Source organism: Phoenix dactylifera, chromosome 11 (assembly GCF_051530095.1).
Source record: "Phoenix dactylifera cultivar Ajwa chromosome 11, Ajwa_hap1_PhDact_Kaust_v1.1, whole genome shotgun sequence".
NCBI classification, from domain to species: Eukaryota; Viridiplantae; Streptophyta; class Magnoliopsida; order Arecales; family Arecaceae; genus Phoenix; species Phoenix dactylifera.
The window spans coordinates 29,990,931-29,996,930 of NC_143200.1; positions in this window are offsets into that span (position 1 = coordinate 29,990,931).

Consider the following 6,000-nt stretch of genomic DNA (forward strand, 5'->3'; position numbering starts at 1 on the left):
TTACCTGAGTGGTGACAATTGAACCAGTCACTACAATCCCTAGCATATCCTTTTCATATTGTTTGTTTGAGCTTGGCTCTCGAGTCATAGGTAAAAGGTGAGATGAAACTGATGGGCTAACTCGAGTCAGCTCGAGTCAACCGGGATGCGTGCTTTAATCCTTCAAAAAGAGACCTTGAAAGGAATAAGTGCTGCAAACCAAGCCAAGCAAGTCCTCGTCTAGCTTGGCGGGTTATGACATCTTCCTCAATACTTTTAGATGATGCACAGTGATCCGAGCTTGAGTTAGGTCAAACATAGTTGGCTCAGCTAGAGTTCAGTCCATAAGTCAACTCTGCTTTTTCCCCCCCAAAAAAAAAGAGCTATGCGAGCAAGAAATTAATTAGATATATAGCAGAGGCATGGTTTCAGTTCAAGTAGATGGACTTTCAGTACAGTGATTGCAGTAAAAACACCTATATCATGAAGCAGCAAAGGAATCTAGGACATTCAAGGACAGGTGATCTGTTATCTTATTGTTTCATAAGTAGATATCAAATGGAAATGGAGCGATTATTGTTTAGAAAGAGTACGAAAATTTGAGGATTGATCCAGAAAAACGATATCATGCAAAAAAAAACAGTCATCATAGACTGACAACCCTCAAACTTCATTTCATGGTTGCAGAATCCAGATGTAAGGTTCCATGCGATCTCTTGAACTTAGCATCGAGGGTGGTGTCACCTTCTGGATGATCTTTTTAACTGTTGAGACGTATACCCCAAATAAAAAGGCATATTCAGTGCTTTGCTTCATGCCTTCAGGCCATTCCACAAAGAAAAATATTGTATCTCTAAGAAAATTTCCTCGATTGCTTACAGCACAAAAGGAGCCAAAGAACACATCAGACATTAAAAAAAAAAAAAAGAACAAGACGCAGAAAAATCTCCAGTGGTTACTGCTCATCGATAGAGCTTGTTACATTAGGCATTGATAAAGAAAAACCATTTGTTCTAAGGTTTCTCTCTTTTTTCTTTTTCTTTTTTAAAGGAAAACTTTTAGTTCTAAGTAACACAGTGAAAATTTCTACTAAAAATACCCGGAACTAAGTCCATAATTAATTCATGCATCTTTAATAAAGAAACTTTTTTCAGCCACATTCCAGCATGTTTTTTGATGGCAAATCACGCTTTGACTCACCATTATCTCCACTAATCACCCTTAATGTTCGATATATTCACCAAAAGTAAATTATTTATACTGTCTGTGCACATCAAAATGATTTTTGAGTTCACTGCCCTGAAACAGCAGCAGAATCACTGAGTTTTTTTTTTAAATATATATATATGTGAGCCCCCATATGTACCATAAGCTATTTTTAGATTTGCCATATCTTGAAGTTGCTTCACTATCCATGATAGAGGCTGCAAATTGCTTGCAATATTTGAACGAAAACATGAAAAAAATTATCTAAAAATCCCTGCAAGAGTCAAAATTACGTTATGTTCCTTAAGTAACCACAACGTCTCAATGAGACGATGCATAGATCCTAACGCTTATCATAGTTTATTTTTAGGTGCGCCATATTGTTTTTTTTAATAAACAAGTCAACCATGAGACTACAAAAATATATTTATTTACAGATCTCTATACATATCATTACTAATTATTTTTAGGCGTACAACCCTAAAGTAGCATCACCATGTCTATTACTGTAGACTAAAATTCAATCTCTACATGCAAACACAGAAGATAAAATTATTCATAATTCCGTGTATGTATCATTAACTACTTCTATATCCATCACCTTATAATGGCAACTGTTGCTGGAAATTGGACCCGGGGACGACCGTCGGCTGAGAGGGGGGGAAAGCTCCGCTGCTGAAACAGTAGGTGGCGGCGCGTCAGCTGGTGGCGTCCTCCTGGAGAGTCCTGCAAGAAGCCGGTGGCCGGGATCTCCGGCGCCGGCCCTCCGATGCTTAAGTCAGAGGGGGGCTGGTATATGAGTGGAGTAAAAGAGGAGAATGTTGTTCTTGTGTCCGTCCCCTTTCTCTTTTTTCCCCAGGTTCCCTTTTATAGAAGGATATTATGTTACCTGAGAGGTGACAGGGCAAATTGTCTTTTGCGTGATAATTGGGCATGATCATGCTCATTAATGGCGTTGTGGAGAATAAGACCGGATCAGACCGGAGTCAGCGAATTATCATGGTTGATCGGACCTGTTGGAGTGGTTGAACCGCCGGCCGTGGCGGGCCTGGGGTTCGTGGACAACAAGTGCATTAATTGCTGAGTGAACCGGTGATCAGGGAGAGCCATGCGCTTTGATGGTCTAGTGATCCGGAGATCATCTTGAGCTGTGTTCATTTAATGGTTGAGTGCATTGGAGGCCCGCAGGGGTCACACGCATTAATGATAGGGCGTGCCAAAAGCTTGCGGAGGTCACGTGCCTTAATGGCTTGACGACGGCAACAGAGTACGGTGGAGTCAAGTATCTAGTTGTCAGATTCTCTAAGGGATTAGGCTGGAGTCGAATATTTGGACAAGGCATGGGCTCGGCGCCTGGTCGAGCCGAGCCGGTTACTCAGCGGAGTGCCTCCAATTTGAACGTTGTGGGGTTGGGCGCCTTTACGGTTGGTGCCTTCCTGGTCGGCGCTCCCTGGTCGAGCGCCTTCCTGGTCGGCGCTCCCCAGTCGAGCACCTTCCGGGTTGGCACGACTTGGGTTTTCCCCCAACACTACCCTCCGACTTTCGAGTTCCAGCTGGCCACCAGCTTGAGCGCGGGAAGTAGTCTTAGTCGGGTCATTATGAGTTAGGAAAATTTCGAATTATCGCGCGCTTCGAGGCGCTTTTAGTAGGCGGCGTCTCTTCTTTTCCGAAACGTCTCATTATTAGGGTGCCTTTCTCGAAGCGTCCTCGCGTCGTGGGCTCATGATAGGGCCGCACGATCCGACGAGGCGCTTCTGTGTTCGAAGCGTCAGCCTGAATTGAATGCGGCGCTTCGGCTCTCGAGCCTACACGTGTCATGATCTGAACGGGGAGCAGCGTCTTTTCTTGCTGATCTGGGCCGTTGGAGGAACCTACATAAGCCCTCACCTGGCCTCCAGCTACTTTCTTATTGTCTTCTTCCTCCAACTTCTTCTCAGTCCGAAGTTTCCAATCTCCGGCGAACTTCACAGGTCACTTTTTTTTATCCTCCCAGAATCCTTTCCTCTCTTCTTCCTAATGGGTCCCGGTCCGAGCGATATCGAGTCCACCATGAGTGAGCTAGAGGTCGAAATGGTCGAGGAATGGTTCTTTCCTCGACGAGGGTTCCGTTTGGAGCCCGCGAGATTGGGGGATCGAGTAACGAATCCCTCGGTAGGCCGGATCGGAGTGTACGTGGAGGCACTCTGGGCCGGCCTACGATTTCCCTTTCACGGGTGCGTGAACGAGTTGCTTACGGAGTACCAGTTGGTCCCGGCGCAACTCGCTCCGAATGCCTGGAGGACAATCGTCGGTTTCCTGTCGCTGTGTTTGGCGTTCGGGATTCCGACCTCTGTGAACGTTTTCCGGCGACTTTTTATGTTGAAGTCGAACCCGGGAGACGGAAAGTGGCTTTACGTCGCCCTTCGGGCGGGTCGGCCACTCTTCCAGGGCGCCCCATCGTCCATTCATGAGTGGAAGAAGAGATTCTTCTTCCTGGGCTCCGAGCGGACATGGGGGTTTGACCCTAGGTGGAGGCCGAGCCGACTTAGGACTGTCAACAAAGTCCCCAAGCTTTCTACGCGCGAGCAGGGGATCCTTGACACCGTTCGCAGCCTCGGGGACGGTATTCTGCTGAGTGGCCTCATAAGCGAGGACGCTCTAGTAAATGTTGGCCTGAGCTCGGTGCGTCCTCAGGGTAAGGGTAATAATAGAAAGTCCTATTTTTTTTTGCTATCATTCTGCGTTCTAATCCTGCTCGTCCACGCAGATATCGCGAAAATGGTGACCAAGAGCGAAGTTCTGTACGCCCGTTTTCAGAAAAGGGCGGCCGAGCTTGCGGGAGAACCGACCGAGCCAAAGAAGAAGGCAAAGGTCTCGGCCGCCGTGGTCGCCGAGAAGGGCGCTCCCAGTACCGCGCACTCCGAGGCTGGTCGGGGGGAGGGCCCAGGTTCTAGGGGCGCGAGCTCTGGTGGAGCTACGATGGCGCTCCCGTGCCCGGCGCCAATTTCGCAAGTTCCTGGTCGGCAAGAAGCCCCGAGCACCGACCAGGGAGTGATTGTTTCTGCGGCAGGTTTGGTGCTTGCGCACCCTGCTCCAATTTTGCGGCAGTCAGACCGGCCGTCTGTCCGACCCCAATTTTCCAGTCCCGAGTCGGGGAATAGCCAAGGGGCCACGGGGCCGCCTCCGCCCGGGCCAGCAGAGCCCAGTCTTCCGGGTTCGTCGGGTCCCCGGGAGAGGGTGCCCTACGCTCCTGGTTGGGCGGTTTTCGAGGGCGACTCAGCCCTTGATAATCCTCAGATAGCGCGCGAGGTTCTTCGGGTCGCGCTGCTCCCGGCCGACCAGGCCAAGATCCGGTCCATGAATTATGGCGCCTTCATGGACTCAGCCCTTTGCTCTGCCGTCCGGGTAAGTTAGCTTTCGTATTTGTGTAAGTTCGTTTCGAATTGGCTCGGATTTTGTTTCTTATTTTCTTCTTTTACAACACCTCCACGAGACCGAGACGCTGATGCACATAGTCCAAGACTACCGGGACCGGGCCCGAAGGCATCAACGTAGGCAGGAGGAGGCCGAGGCAAGGTGCCTCGTATCCGAGGCCGAGCAAAAAGTGCTTCAGACAAGGGTGGAGGCAGCTGAGGGCGAGATTCGGGCTCTGACCACCGAGCTCGAAGAGGAGAGGGGCGCGCATACACTGGCCAGATCCGAAGTGCGCGCCGCGGAGGCTCGTCTGGTCGAGGCCGAGTCGACGCTCGCTATCCGCGAGCAGGAGGTGGGGGAAGCTCACCTCAAGGCCCAAGAGCTCGAGGCCTGTTTGCTCGACGCGCAGTCCTTGCTCGTCGCTCGCGAACAGGAAATAAAGAATCTGGAGCGGAAGGCCGCGTATCACGAGGCTCGGGAGCAGGCCCAGGACGCCGTTAAACTCTTCCGTGAATTGGAAGAGTTTCGCGACCTACTGGAGGAGGAAGGCGTAAATGGGCTCATCCAGGGCTTCAAGGACTTCCGCAACCAACTACGGTGACTTCTCCCCGACTTCGATCTTAACCTGCTTCAACCAGGAGCGGGGGTCGAAGAATCGGAGGCGGAAGCAGAAGCTCCGGCGGTCGACGAGGCCGCCCAGGAGGGCCCGACCGAGGCGCCCGAGGCTGCTCCCGAGGTCGCCGAGGCTGCTCCCGAGGTTGTCGAGGCTGCTGTGGTAGAGACCTCGGTCGCGGAGGAACCAGCCGCCCTTGAAGTTGCCGAGAACAATAGAGCCGAGCCTTAGGTTTTTCATTTTCTTCATTTTTGTAAATTGGGATGGCCTTTATATTGTTATAAGGCTGAGCCTACACTTTGTACTTAGCCTTCGGGCTCCTCTAAATGAATATCTTTTCGTAACTTACAATTGGTTTATGTCCCGATTTTTGGTAGATCTAGGTTTCTTCAATCGGATCCGCGTTAAGTTCCAAGGACTCGGGCTTTGCAGCCCCAATTTCGTCTGCTACGCAGTTAGACCTGTATTTAGGTTCAGCATATTTGTCCAGTCCGAGCTCAGGTTCGAGTTTCCGCTGCTCGGACCTTCGACCAGCAATGTCGCGATGCTTAGGTCTGAGAAGATGCGCTTAGGATCGGCAAGCCTTCTCGAGCTTAGCTCAGAATTCGGCCGAGCCCTAGGACCAAAGGTCACTAACTCAACTCGAATTTTATTCGAACTCCGAACTTGGACCTTAGGTTACCGAGGCGGGTTGTCGGACCTCTTCCGACAACCAAAGTCGGATATTCCGAGGTCTAGGACGGGAGTTCGTCGAGCTGCCGATATAGACCAGGCTATAGTTCGTTGTCGAGCAGTGCATGCGGGACGGG